The sequence below is a fragment of the Dendrobates tinctorius genome, unplaced genomic scaffold (assembly GCF_039654945.1).
Source record: "Dendrobates tinctorius isolate UK_male_01 unplaced genomic scaffold, ASM3965494v1 ptg000163l, whole genome shotgun sequence".
In the NCBI taxonomy this organism is placed as follows: Eukaryota; Metazoa; Chordata; class Amphibia; order Anura; family Dendrobatidae; genus Dendrobates; species Dendrobates tinctorius.
Genome location: NW_027361830.1, coordinates 10,041,703 through 10,057,975, shown reverse-complemented (window position 1 = coordinate 10,057,975; position 16,273 = coordinate 10,041,703).

Genomic DNA, 16,273 nt, shown 5'->3' with positions numbered 1-16,273 from the left:
TTGTCTACATTTCTACCAAAAATGAGGAAGGCTGGTGGAAGAGGCCGTGGAATTGGGTGGGGGTTGGCAGCTGGTAATGATGGTGTTGGTGGTGGATCTGATGGTAGTGGCAAGAGCAAAATAGGACCGAATGCAGGAGGTGTTGAGCCTGCGTCATCGTCTGGCTACATAAGGCCTCGAACGCTTAGTTTTCTAGGAGTTGGCAAACCGCTTTTAAAGCCAGAGCATCAGGAAAAAGTTTTGTCTTACATTGCTGACTCAGCCTCCAGCTCTATCGCCTCCTCTTCTTCAGTTGTAAAAAGCAAAAGCACTGAGTCGTCATTGGAGGCTCATGTTCATGAACCACACCTTTCCTTGTGTCCTTCACCCCAACCAAGATTGAAGGATGACGCAGGCCATACTACTGATTACTCCATGGAGCTGTTTTCACATACCATGCCTGGATTATCAAGTGAAATGGTGAATTACCCAGGCCAAGATGAATCTGACATGGAGTGCACTGATACACAGCCGCTGATGGATGATTCTGCTGGTACATTCACTCAGAGCACTACATTGTCCTCGCAGTGTACAGAGCCAGATTCTGACCCTGATGAGACTCAGGTGCCCCTTCCCGCACACTATACCACCATACACGGTGACACAGAGGAAGGTGCACATGACATAGAAGAGGAGGTGATGGATGACCCAGTTGTTGACCCAGATTGGCATCCATTGGGGGAAGAGGGTGCTGCTTCCAATAGCTCAGATGAGGAGCATCCACAGCAGACATCGACATCGCAACAGCTGTTATCTGGCAGGCCCGGAGCACTCCAAAGACAGGTTCCAAACATCAAAAGAGTTGCTGGACAGCTTGTCCAGAGGGTCAAAAGATCACAGTGTGCTAGGCCGCAAAATGTCTGCCAAAGTAGGAAGAGTGCAGTGTGGCACTTTTTTGAACAAAATCCTCATGATCAGGCCAAGGTTATCTGTAAGAAGTGCGCAAAGACCTTTAGCCGAGGGAAAAATCTGAAAAATTTTAATACCAGTTGCATGCTTAGAGATTTAACCAGCATGCACTTGCAAGCGTGGACAGAACACCAAACCTCAAGTGCCACATGTGCAACTGATCACAACGAAGGTAGTCAGCAACGCTACATTGTTTCCCCCACTGTAAGCCCACCGGTTAGCACAGCAGCAAATGTTGAGGTGTCGTTGCAAGGCCACAGCAGTCAGGGAATCCCACTGTTATATCAACGAAAGACTGATTCTAGGCCATCAGAAAGAACACCAACTCCATCACCATCATCAACCCTCTCTCAGTCCGCCCTGTCCACCGCTACTTCCACCATATGCAGCTCTCAAGTCCAGCTCACCCTCCCAGACACTATGAGTAGGTCAAGAAAGTACTCAGTCTCTCATCCGCGTACACTGGGTTTGAACTCCCACATTGCCAAACTAATCTCGTTTGAGATGATGCCCTTTCGGTTGGTGGAAAGCGCAGCTTTCCGTGAACTCATGGCCTATGCAGTACCACGCTATGACCTACCCAGTCGCCACTTCTTCTCTCGCAAAGCCATCCCAGCCCTCCACCATCATGTGAAAGACCGCATTGTCCATGCACTCAAGCAGTCAGTGAGCGGAAAGGTGCACCTCACAACTGATGCATGGTCCAGTCGGCATGGCCAGGGCCGTTACGTGTCCATCACTGCGCACTGGGTTAATGTGGTGGATGCAGGGTCCACAGGGGACAGCGGTGGTGGGACAGTGCTGCCTAGCCCACGGTATAGGAAACAGTTGGCTGTAGGCGTTCGACCCTCCTCCTCCTCCAGAAGCGAAAGCTCGTCCACAGAGCGCAGTCGTACGAGCACTCCATCTGCAGCTGCCACTGTTGCACACGAGGTGTCCCCCTATCGAGCAGCTAGTGGAAAGCGTCAGCAGGCAGTGTTGCAGATGATGTGTTTGGGCGACAGACACACCGCCGAGGTGCTGGCCGAGTACTTGAAGCGACAAACTGAGTCATGGCTGGGCAGTGTACATCTTGAGGCAGGCAAGGTAGTTAGTGATAACGGGCGTAATTTTGTGGCAGCCATAGCCCTTTCAAAACTCAGACACATAACTTGCTTGGCTCACACCTTGAACCTGGTGGTGCAGTGCTTCCTCAAAAAAAAACCAGAGTTAACAGCCCTGCTCCAGAAGGTGCAAAGACTGTGCGCGCACATCCGCCGGTCGCCTGTACACTCCGTTCGTATGCAGAAGCTGCAGCGATTGCTCCACCTTCCCAACCACCGCCTCATTATCGACATTGCAACAAGGTGGAACTCCACCCTGCACATGGTGGAGCGGCTGTGCGAGCAGAGGCAGGCCATAATGCATTTGTGGGAGGATACACGGCCAGGCACTTTGAGAGCAGACATGGAGTTGACCGGTGTGCAGTGGTCGAAGCTGAAAGACCTCTGTAAAGTCCTTCAGTGTTTTGAGGAATGCACACGGCTGGTAAGTGCAGACGACGCCATCCTAAGCATGAGCATCCCACTTATGCGTCTGCTCATGCAAACTTTGACGCACCTTAAGGAGCAGGCTTCTGCAGCCAATGTTGATGAGGAGGAAGAGGAGGAGGGAATCCTTGATGACATTCAGCCATTGTCTGCTCAGGGACCTCTCCTGGACGAGGTGGAGGAAGAAGAGGAGGAGGAGGAGGATGATGGGGATGATTACTTAGGGGAGGAGGATGCATCTCGTGGGGCAAGTGAAAATGTTGGCGTGGCAAGGTCTGGTACAGGGTTTGTGCATGACTGGAGGGATGTGGATTTGCCAGAAAGTGCTCCTCCAACCAGCACTCGCAGTGCATCATTGACACCGGGAACATTGGCCCACATGTCAGATTAAGCCTTGCAGATCCTAAAAAGGGACCCCCGCATTGCCAAAATGATGAACGATGACGACTACTGGTTGGCCAGCATCCTGGATCCACGCTATAAAGACAAATTACAAAACATCATGCCACAGGAGAACCTTGACCTAATATTGGCTAATAAACAAGCAACTCTGGTAAATCGGTTGCTTATGGCATTCCCAGCACACAGCAGCGGTGATGGTTCTCACACGAGCCGTACGGGCCGGGGGCAGCTTAGCAGAGGTGTTCGTGGTGCACACAGCAGAAGTGGCGTTGGAGACAGGGGTTTCATGACAATGTTGTGGACTGATTTTTCAAGTACCGCTCACACAACTGGTAATACTGCATCGATGGAAAGTGACAGGAGACAGCAGTTGTCAACTATGGTTACAAACTACTTTTCCTCCCATATCGATGTTCTCCCACACAGGTCATTCCCCTTTGACTATTGGGCCGCTAAACTGGACACCTGGCCTGAATTGGCACAATATGCCTTACAGGAGCTCGCTTGCCCAGCTGCAAGTGTGCTATCGGAAAGAGTCTTCAGTGCAGCTGGATCAATCCTGACAGAAAAAAGGACCCGTCTGTCAACCCAAAATGTGGATGATCTAACCTTCATTAAAATGAACCACGCATGGGTTTCCAAGGATTTTGTCCCACCTTCCCCTGATGACACATAGGGTGACAGAAAAATGGCTTGCTTTGGTCCACCTCTTCCTGGGACTTGACCTATTTCACCTTTTGCATCAGCTGAATGTCCAACATCAACATATGCCACTTTCTAAAACTCCCTAACTGTGCTGCCTCCCCCCCATGGCCGGGGTCACCACCTAGCGCACGACACCGTGCGAGTGCCGTTGCCCTGGACAGGTGGGTAGGCCGACTCTTGGGCGCGGGCACTGGCACAGGGTCCTTCATAGTGCAATCAAGTGTCTCTGACGGTGGTGGTGCACACCCACCGTCAGACACACCGCCGTACTATGAGGGGCCCAGTGCCAGTACCGACACCCATGAGTGGGCCCCCCTTGCTTGGGCAGGGCCCCAGCATTTGCAATCTTTACCTCTCCCTGCTCCTCCGCTGTGTAGTCTGGGCCGTCAAATCCATACTGTGCCTGACACCGTCTGAGCCTGCCTCCTGATGTATAGACATATATTTTGAATGTGTACGCTATCCATACATGTTATCCGGGGAAACGGTACCCTTTCTAACCTTTGTGCAATCACGTGCAATCCATACTGGGCCTAACACCGTCTGAGCCTGCCTCCTGATGTATAGACATATATTTTGAATGTGTACGCTATCCATACATGTTATCTGGGGATACGGTACCCTTTCTAACCTTTGTGCAATCACGTGCAATCCATACTGGGCCTAACACCGTCTGAGCCTGCCTCCTGATGTATAGACATATATTTTGAATGTGTACGCTATCCATACATGTTATCTGGGGATACGGTACCCTTTCTCTCCTTTGTGCAATCACATGTAATCCATACTGGGCGTGAGAACGGCTGGCGAGCTGTTAAGCAAGCTACAGCACCTGTGGTTTGCACACGCAAGTTTTTCATTTTTTCAAGAATGACGGTTAGGCCTAATTCCGGAACTGCGGTTGACCTGCACTTACTGGGAAATCATTGTTCGCGGGTAATAATTGTAATCAGTGATCCCCATCACTAACGTTGTTCAGCGGGTTATCTGCACCTGTAAGCGACAAACGCTGGCCTTTTCAGTGTAGCGCACATGCAGCCACGGACATGTAAGGGCATGACACACCAGTTATTGGCCAATCTCATGTGCCAGAGCCTCACGTGTCCCTCTAGTAAGCCGGACTCGGACCGCGGGGCATGACGGAGTCTCGTTCGTTAACGGAATTAAGCTTGCAATGTGTGCATCTGTTCTGTAGCTGGCATGGTTGAGGTTTCCCAGGTGGAGTCAAATTTAACCGTAGGCTCCACTCCTGGTGGTGCCCTTCTGGACATTCCTTTAAGGTTCAGCTTTGCAACCATACTGCCCACGTAAAACAAACACTTTGCCTTCATGAACGCTGTTTGGAGGGTCATGACTCGTGGGAATAACGCCGCCCAATCAGTTAACCTGCTAGAGAGATCGTTCGTTGCTCCCAAGCATGACATCACACTCCCTAGGAAGAAGGTAATGCCACTGTGGCGACCGTACTCCTGGGGGCGACACAAGTGCACTGATGCCCAGCCACTGCTCGATGAATCTGCTGGTACATTGACCCAGACCACTACATTCCCCTCGCACGCTACACGACCTGAATCTGACCCTGATGAAACTCAGGTTACCCTTCCCATATACAGTTCCATCTTACACGGTGACAAAGAGGAAGCTGCAGATGAAAGTGCAGGTTCGGCCAACCCGCCATCCGACACACCACCGTACTATCAGGGGCCCTGTGCCAGTGCCATCGCCAACGAGTGGGCCCCCCCGCTTGCTCAGGATCACAGCACTTGCAAAGTTGAAATACTGTGCAGTGAGATGGAAGATGGGGACGACGAGGAGTCCAGACAAGTACAGGGATTCCCTAGCGAGGAGACTTATTTGATTGTTTTCAATGTTGGGACAGCAATTTTTGGGGAGCACTATACTCTGGAGAATGATATATGGGGCCCACCATACACTGGAACATTCCAAAGGTGGACATCAGACACTGGAGCAGCATTTACAGGGCCCATTATACACTAGAGCATTAGAAATGGGGCCCATTATGTTTGGAGCATTATTTGTGCCCATAAGACAGTGGAGCTTCATCCATGGGGACCAACATATACTGTAGCATTATGTGGAGCTCATCATATACTGTTTCAAACATTATATGGAACCAATGATTCTGTATGGAGAAATAGATGGGCCTCGTCATGAGATGTAAAAAGTGAAGTATTTTTCATTGTACTATACCGCTATTTCTCTGCCGTATCGGAGCATGATGAGTTGTGGTATGTGTTAAAGGGGCGCTCTTTCACCCAGGGCACATGAAAATCTGGAGCCAGCCCTCCCCCCCCACAACTGTAGCCAAATAACCCCCATTTTTCAGTGCGTAACTTGTATTATGAAGTTAATTAAGGTTGACAAGCTTAAGTAAGAAGAATTGATGCTTTTGGCATTCAAATGGGCACTGTAGGTGTGTTGCCTGTCCTCCTCTCACTGCCGACTTTTATTCCCCATTGACTTACATTGGGTTTCATGTTTCGGGACGACCCCGACTTTTCCCTATAATCGGACGATCTTGCTCGACCCGACTTTTGGAAAAGTCGGGTTTCACGAAACGAAACTCGACCCTAAAAAAACAAAAGTCGCTCAACTCTAATAATGACAATTGCCAGAAGAAATCTCCATGTTATACTTAACAGTGGTTAATAAGTTAGTGGATAATAGGGTAACAAATGTATTGAACTTTTGACTCACAGCCTCTATATCTCACTATACACTGCTGCTTCGAACGTGAGATGACCATCATTTTATAGACATTCATCTTGGCTATCTCAAACATAAATTTGACTTGCAAATGTTTTGCATATGATTAGTTATGCAGATTCTCGTAATGTCACTGCATTGTTACTGTTTTGCTCCAGGTGGAGGAAAAATCTTTTTCTTCCTGTATACTAGAAAATACAACCTGTTCTCACATTCCCTAATAGCTCAATGTGTTATTAGGTTGATTCCCAAGCAAAATGTCATTGGTTCGAATTGAGGAGCAGTCATGAAGATTTCTGAAGAAAAAAGAAACAGCATCATTCAGCTCATCAACAGCAGTCTCTTGGCCAAGAAAATTGCCAAAAATTAGGAAAGAAGCAATAAATAAACATGACTAAGTGAAGTAAAAAATATAAAGGAAATAAAATTACTTTACGCATAAAAATTATTAGAATGGTGAGATCCTAGAAGTGTACATGTTTGGTTAGTATTTTGTAGCCTCTTCAAGCACAGTACCCTTTTGGGCACATTCAGAAATCATTGATTTTTCTTGCACGCAAACAACGATACGATTTCTGTCAGTGGTGATGATTAGATTTTCATCAGTGAGTGTTATGAGTTTTTCATAAGTAATTTTGTCCTATGCAAAAAAAAATTAAAATTGCAAAGCTTTTCCCATGGTAATGTTAAAAAAAAACAGGCAGCACACAGAAATGTTGTCTGTGATTTTTATAGACATATAGACTTGTATGAGTTTGATCTGTGAATCAGCTCAAAGCCAGACATACTACCCACAAAAATACTACATGACATATGAAAAGGCTTCTAAATTATAATGGGTACACACTGTCTAACTGTAAAAAAACATGGACAGAACACTTAATGAAAAATGGACATTTAAATTACCTCTTGGTGATCCAAGGACAGTTCCAAGAGTATATTTGGCCCCTTGGTAATAAAGTTGAATCAAGGCTTGCTTTTTGCAGTAAAAAATTTAGTTTTTATCACTACTAATTTGGGATTGTGATGACATTCTTATCTATTTTTAATCCATTTCTCTGGTAGGCAAAGTGATCAAAAAACAGTATTTTTTTTCAGTTTATTGTTCACCATATGGGATATTTCATGATATTTTATAAGTTTGGACAGTTGCACATGTAGTGATACCAAATGTGCATTTTTTTTTACTTTAGATGTTATTGAGTGCAAGTCCTTGAAAAAGCAGAGTGATATGTACTAAGATTTTTTTTCTAAAGAAATATATTCATTATTGGTCTCACTAGCGGCCTTAAACCTGCGATCACTTGATTGTTGCACAATGCACTGCAACACAGTATTATTTTAGTGTATTGTCAAATTACCTCTGACCTCTTATGAAGCAGGACCCCAGAATGGACTACATAGGTGTACAAACATGGCAGAAAACACCTTTAGTATATTCTCCCCCTTCCTCCCTTGGCTACTATGCTAATCGTTGAGGGGGGGTGGGGTGAGCATTGCATGTTCCCCATTTCCAACATCTTAAATGCCACAGTCACAACTTAAAGTGGCATTTTAGAGGTTAAACTTCAGTATCATAAGCCTGATGAAGCTTAATTTTATAAATGGGATCCTTCAAATCTATTTTTTAATATCTTACAAAATTTCTGCAGTAGTTGTTATGGTACTTCTATGAAAGGTAGCCATAATGATAGGCTTGTTCATGCAATGTTGGAAAATTTTCCAGGCAACTTTAACTGGATGCTCTGCTTTACCATATGATCTTTAAGTCATGAGTAGGTAAGAGCAGACCCGTGGATATTCGGGTCTGTTGGGTTCAACTGAACTTTAGTCCAAAGTTTGATTTGAGTACCAGAAATCTACCCAACCCATATAGAAGTCAATGGGGATCCGAACTTTGGTGCTGTAAAATGCTCATAGTAAGAGCTAGAGGGCTTCTCCTTCTCTCTCTCTGAGCTCTAAAATGGACATCTGGGGGAAGTCCGTGTTCGGAATTCTAGGTGTCTGGTATGAACAGGTCTGGTACAATAGGTGTCTGATATGACTTTTACAGTTTGGGTTCTCATCTATAGTCATGAGATACATGCTTACATGCTTAAAATGTCCACTAACTGTTTTTTTTATCTGAAGTTTTAAATAAAATCAGATCAATTTTGGACATAATTCTTCTGAGCAAAAATGTTTTTTTTTTTGTAGTGCCTTTACCCCCTGGCTTATAGTCTCTAATGTGAGAGCAGAGGTTGTCTATTTTAAATGGTAACCAAAAAATATTTCTATTAATCACAATTTTAGTTATATACTTTTCCAAATGTCTGAACCGTAAGCAGTTAAAAGAGGATAACAATTTTCCACTAATGTGATGTTCTGCAATATAGCAATAACACCACATTATCCCTTGGGAATTAGGAATTTTTAGACTTCTGTTTACAGTATGTGTTTACTGAACAGATTCCTCTTGGTACTGCCTTAGGAAATGCTTAACATATTTTCCAAACCACATTTTTCTAAAAATAATGCTCTCATAAAAAGGAGCATGGTTCATTATTTAAATAAATACATATGCATTTCCAAGTAAGATTTGCATTCTACAAAATAATGCATTGCATATGTTTAAACTGCCAATGTAACATTATCAGCAAAAGGTTAAAAAAAAGTGTTCCAACTGGACAACCCATTTTCTAAATCTAAACACCCATTGGGTTTTTGTTGCTATAACCCCTCGTTATCATAAAAGGAAGTTGCTGGTAGCATTCATAGTAAACAATCAAGCATAGGTGATCAGGCTATACCCGTTACTTACATGCTTCAGACACGATACCACTCATTTTGAGCTGCAGATTTTTTTAGATGAAAGGCTTTAGGTACTGCAGCAGAATAAAATTTGGAAAATGAGAACCATTCACCACAATAAACTTCTAGTAAAAATTAATGAGCTTTACAAAAAATGATAATCTCTTCTCCATATCTTCTTCCAAGAGCCTTCTCCTTTGGCATCAATCTTGCAAATGTTAATTTTACCGACAAAGATCCCCAAACCACTTTTTTGGACAAACCAGTATCTAAATCTGATAATAAACAGGAGTAGATTAACGGCGTTAGTATATATAAGCTGGATCAGCTGCAAGTAACAAAACCCCTTACCACAGTGGGGTAATTGTCAGCAGAAATATAATAATAATGTGTAAGTACTCGCACTATGATTCAGACATAATAAAACATTACTGATCAATTATTCAAAAATACCTGTTATGGTGTTTTGAGGAGTATTCTGATTCTAGATGAGTAGTAGTGTACCTTCCAATAAGAATCCGTTTAGACGGGCTAAAAATTAGAAATTAGAAAACAGATATTTAAGAACTAGGCATATATGAACTCAGATGGATAAAAATCCAATTAGTGGATGATAAAAAAAATTTTGTTTATTGCAAATCATGCAGTGAGTGTAATAGCATTAACAGCAACTAAAATTACGTGCAAAAAGGGGGGCAATCAAATATCACCATAAAAGTATCGGTACTGTCTTAAAATATTCCATAAACCATCGGTAATACACTGGTTAATCGTGCTATGACTAAGCGATGTGCACTTAGACTAATAGCACGCAAAGGGTCAGAAGGTGTCTGACGTTGTGTGGATATATTAACGCCGCTACATAAATTGCTAGGAGTGCTTAGAAGGTGTTGAACTACAGGCAGGTAAGTCCAGTACCTGCGCAATGAGAAATACAACTTAACTCCAACCAGTGGATAGTTGTTATTACTTAGCTTGTAATCCCTATAGTAGTCTCTCCGGGTAGGTAATAGGTCCTGGAGCATTGTCCCGGCCGGTGACAAGCTCTCTGGGTGGGCTGCTGGAGCGTGAGGTAGCCGGGGTGAAAGCTGGCAGGTCCTGTGTGCTGCAAGGACCTGCGTGATGTATTCGGGTAACGTGATCAGCAGAGTCACGTGGTGCCCAGCAGAAAGATACGGTGTGCACAGAGAGCCAGTAATCCTACGCGTTTTGGAATTGCTCCGGATTCCTTCATCAGGGATGGCTCCTCCTGCACTCATGGCTCTATATAGCATTGGCTCATTAACCCGTTAGTGTTTTAATCAAAGGCAAACAGTTCAGTCTCATTGTTCAGTCCTTTTGGCTTCAAAGTATTTAATTAAAAAATCCACCGGGTCTCCTCCTTTGACATCTGTTTTATAAAATTGCCTTTACGCCAGTCTTTCTTTACTATTTTGATGCCCATTATTTTTACACCTTTAGCAGAACCATAGTGGAATTTTTTGAAATATCTAGATAAGGGGTGGTTATCAACAATATTTCTGATGTTTCTCATATGTTCCCCAATTCTTTTGCAAAGAGGACATATAGTACGCCCCACATACATTTTATGACACGGACATTCGATATCATAGATAACTCCTGTGGTACTACACGTTATGAAGTCCTGTATTTCAAATTGTAGTCCACATTGCGAAGTGACAAATTTTTGCTTTGTAGGATGTAATAGTCTGCATACCTTGCATTTATGGCATGGATAGTAGCCTTTAATTTGTGTTTTAATGGGTCCATTCCTATTAATTACATGTTTGGGATTTCGTACTGTAGGGGCTATAATATTGCTCAAATTGTTTGCTTTTCGAAAAATAAATTGTGGATGTTGGGTTAATTTGTCTCCAATTATTTTGTCCTCTTTTCAAAGTTCCCAATGTTTTTTTACTATTTTTTTCAACAAATGGATGTTCGAGTTATACTGTGTAATGATGGGGACACATATTACATCTGAATTTTCTTCTTGGTTACCATCTTTTTCTCTATTGTTATGAAGTAGTTCCTTTCTGGGGATATTTTTAACCCTGTCTTTAATTTCCAATAGGAATTCTTGTTCATAACCATTATTGATGAATTTATTAATGAGTGTATCTGCTTACTTAACATGTTCGAGTCCATCATATTATCTTAAGGAAGCAGATACACTCATTAATAAATTCATCAATAAAGGTTATGAACAAGAATTGAGGAACATATGAGAAACATCAGAAATAATGTTGATAACCACCTCTTATCTAGACATTTCAAAAAATTCCACAATGGTTCTGCTAAAGGTGCAAAAATAATGGGCATCAAAATAGTAAAGAAAGACTGGCGTAAAGGCAATTTTATAAAACAGATGTCAAAGGAGGAGACACGGTGGATTTTTTTATTAAATACTTTGAAGCCAAAAGGACTGAACAATGAGATTGAACTGTTTGCCTTTGATTAAAACGCTAACAGGTTAATGAGCCAATGCTATATAGAGCCATGAGTGCTGGAGGAGCCATCCCTGATGAAGGAATCCACAGCAATTCCGAAACACGTAGGATTACTGGCTCCCCGTGCACACCGTATCTTTCTGCTGGGCACCACGTGACTCTGCTGATCACGTTACCCGAATACATCACGCAGGTTCTTAGAGCACACAGGACCTGCCAGCTTTCACCGCGGCTACCGCGCGCTCCAGCAGCCCACCCAGAGAGCTTGTCACCGGCCAGGACAACGCTCCAGGTCCTATTACCTACCCGGAGAGACTACTATATGGATTACAAGCTAAGTGATAACAACTATCCACTGGTTGGAGTTAAGTTGTATTTCTCATCGCGCAGGTACTGGACTTTACCTGCCTGTAGTTCAACACCTTCTAAGCACTCCTAGCAATTTATGTAGCGTGTTAATATATCAACATAACGTCAGACACCTTCTGACCCTTTGCCTGCTATTAGTCTATGTGCACATCGCTTAGTCATAGCACGATTAACCAGTGTATTACCGATGGTTTATGGAATATTTTAAGACAGTACCGATACTTTTATGGCGATATTTGATTGCCCCTCCCCTTTTTGCACATATTTTTAGGTGCTGTTTATGCTATTACTCTCACTGCATGACTTGCAACAAACAAAATTTTTTTTATCATCCACTAATTGGATTTTTACCCATCTGAGGGCATATATGCCTAGTTCTTAAATATCTGTTTTCTAATTTCTAATTTTAGCCCATCTAAACGGATTTTAATTGGAAGGTACACTACTTCTCATCTAGAATCAGAATACTCCTCAAAACACCATAACAGGTATTTTTGAATAATTGATCAGTATTGTTTTATTATGTCTGAATCATAGTACAAGTACTTACACATTATTAAGTATTTAAATTTGGTCATAAACCTAATGACTACTTGTGCAGCCAGGCGAAACTATTTTGAAAATCATTTAGAATTTTCTAAAATAACTAAGAAAACTATAGTTTACTAATCAACATCCCCCTCTGGCAACTACACTTCCCAGGTGCCTTGATGGTTACCATTCCCAGCTCTAAAAATCACATTCCTGAAATGAACCGCAGCCAATAAATGGCTCCAAAGGTCACGTACCCAGGTTGGCTATGTCAATGTTGCAGCTGGAAGTGGGGACCAGTGGGGAAACCAGTAAACGCTGGAGCGCATGATCAGTAAGGTTTCTATTCTAGATCACTCTGAGCAGTTTTCACACTCATTTTGACCAGATGAAAAATGTCTTCAAAACTTTAGCAGATTTATTTAACACACATAGCAGAGAATAGACTGACCTTTTTATTCTAAGTTCATATGGCTGTGATCCACACTTAATTATTCCCAAAACCTTTAGTCCTGTTCACACTTGACACATGACAAAGCCATGATAGCTAGATGACTACCAGATCTGTTTTAAATTGACATCTAGAAAGACCCAATAGAATTTAACCCATTGCAGACAACACAATTTTTAGTTCTTCACCATGGCTCGTAGTTTGACCACCCAACTCTCTCATTTTTGTCCTTCACTTTAACCTCATAAATTTGATCTGGCTTCATCATGCCAATCCTGCTATCTTGCTCCATTGGCCAGCAGTCACTCCATGGACCTAACCCAGAGAGGCCTGAATAAGTCCAGATCCCAGTATAGGGTTGAAAGGGTCAAGGACAGGAATCTCCTAAACTCTAGGAAGCAATAACGCCCCCTTACCTCTTTTGTTTCAAACCTGTTATATGCCACTGTTATGCTGATGCAAGCTTTGATCGTAACAGTCTCTGGTTCTGGCTGTATGATATAGCTGTTGAGTAAAGAGCGCACTTAGCTCCTGAGCCCATTCCATACAGTAAGAAAAAGGGGTTAAAAGAGTTGTTCAGATTTCTGTTGTGGTTCCAGTATTGAACACAGCCCTGTTTTTGCCTCAACAGATCCCCCTTAAAAGGTAATGGGTCACCACAAAATGACCTATTGTTTAGATCAAGTTTTTATGTTACAGCTATAAAAAATAAATACATTTTCCAGATCATTATCTATATTTTTAAAAGAGAAAACTCCAAACTCTAGCAATTATTACACTGGCATCTAGTCCTTATGCACACTTCCTGTTCTGCAAAACGAAAGATAACAAATCGATAAAAAGGATCTATCCTAATTGGTGATGTCAAAGCGCCCCTCCTCCCTCTCCCTTCACAATGGCCTTTACCCAAATTAGAAGTTCAGAAAACTTCTATACAAAAGATGAGGTCTAAATCAACTTATTGCTGCTAATCTCCATGTGCCTAATAAGAACTAGGAGTTTTGAATTAGGCCTCTTACACGGTACAAAGATATATATCTTTCCTGCCTTTTAGCCAGTGTGACAATTGCAAACTTTGTTTCATAAAGATTGTGAAATGAGAAAAAAAATTCTCAAAAATATATTTAACATGAGAACCTGATTTAAAGGAAATCATTTTCTGATTACCCATTCCCTTTAATGTACATGTCAAAAAGGACGTTATACTTGAAAAAGAGTCTTCGGCCCACTAGAGTCAGGACTGTAATTTGTTACATTCAAACAGATAAGGCAGCACTCTGTAGCACCACAGCATGCAAACATAAAACATGAAAATTGAACTGCATTACTGCACTGGAAACACGAAAAATTGAGATTACTCAGCCCACAATCCGGCCAATTCATGTGTACCCAGCAGCCATGCCAAGGTGAACCTCGCTTTTTGATATTTGTAATTTGTTACACACCTATCCTAGGTATAGGCTGTGCTCCCTACACCCCGGTCTGCTAAACTTTCTTGTGTTCCACATTGAGCTTTGCGTGCTCCCATGTTTTGAATTTCCTAGGTCTATATAAGCCTTCCCAAGATACACACCTGGGTCTTGGTATTAAGAATTAGTTTGTCTGTGGACAGTTCCTGTCCACAGTCTCCAGGATGTTTTCCCTGTCGCTTTAAGTACCATTGCTGTCTTCGGTCTCCAGTAAATCTCCTGTCTGCCTGTGGCTTCCATGGTATTCAGGCTTTCTAGTTACTTCTACGTTGTGTCTGCTACCTGTCTGTGGTCTCCAGGAAGACTTCTGTCCATCTGCAGCTTCCAGGTTGTATCCTATCCACTTGCGGCTTCCAGAACCTCATTAAATACTTTTAGTTTGCCTCTGTTACGTGTCCATTTGTGCTTTCCAGTATGTCTATTGTTCACTTCCGTCTTTCAGGTCTTCTGAAACATGTTTGCTTGTCTGAGGTCTCCAGGATGTCACCTATGTGCCTACAGCTTCCAGTAACTGTTGCTTGTCTGCGGTCTGCCGAATGCCTGGTTTTCCTTCAGCTTCCAGTAACTTTGCTACCTGTCTACGGTCTCACTGATGCCTCCAGTCTGCCTGTGGCTTCCAGTAATTCTGCTACCTGTTTACTACATGCAACACCCATCTGCTGCACTGTCGCCTGTGTGCCTACCCAGACCTTGGGCTTTAAGGATCCACCTCACCTAGTGAGCCCTTATGACATTTGTCATGAGCTTCAACCAGTTATTAATTACAGCATTCATACTTTTGACATCCCATTCACACATGGTCTTAGAAAAAAGAAGCTGTTTGTGACGACTCCTGGAGTGGACCCTCTGGGTCGTGACACCAACCCTCCCAGGGCGAGCTGACCTAGTGAAGACCACTCCCTATACAGGGAGTGTCAGGGGAAAGCCCCAGGGGGTGAGGCACCACGACTGCTGGCACCAGGCGGCCGGCTCACAGGAGACACGAGTGGGTGAGAGTGTCTGCAGGAACGTGTAAAGTGTGGACACGGGAACACGTGGTATACAGAGACTTCGTTCGTCCGGGTGTGAGTGAAGCAGGAAACGTGCAAGGAGCACGTCAGAGCACTGAGTCAGGCAGCAGGTGTGCCAGGAGGTGTAACAGAGTAAGAGACTGAGTACAGGATCAGAGTGTGTGCCCGGAGGCACAACTGAGTATAAGACAGAGCACGGAATCAGAGTGTGTGCCAGGAGGCACGACTGAGTATAAGACAGAGTACAGGGTAAGAGCGTGTGCCAGGAGGCACAACCGAGTATGAGACAGAGTACAGTGTCAGAGCATGTGCCAGGAGGCACAACCGAGTATGAGACAGAACACAGGGTCAGAGCGTGTGCCAGGAGGCACAACCAAGTACAAAGCAGAGTGCAGATTCAGAGCGTGTGCCAAGAGGCACAACAGGGTGCAAGGCAGAGGACCTGAGTACAGCGCACAGCCAGGCAGGGACACGGCAGACCAAGCCAGGAAGCACAACAATAATCAGGCACCTCCCCTAGGGGGAGGTCGTCTGATATAGCACATGACTACTACTGGTTCCGGGTCAGGACCTAGCCAGAAAGCACATGACCACTACAGGTTCCGGGTCAGGTCCTCCATTACCATAGAGAGGACCAAGCCCTATACAGCACTGACAGGAGCGCGCAAGCGCAAACGTGACATGTAGGAGGCCCGGGAACGAGAGCTGCGCGTGCGCACCCTACGGGACCCCCGGAGTGACCGCAGCTCCGGAAGAGATGACGTCGGGACTGAGGTCCCGCCCCCAGGTGAGCACGGCGTGACAGTACCCCCCCCTTTACGCCCCCTCTTTCTAAAACTGGAGAGGAACTTAGACAAAATCTGGGGTGCGTGGATATTCTCCCTGGGTTCCC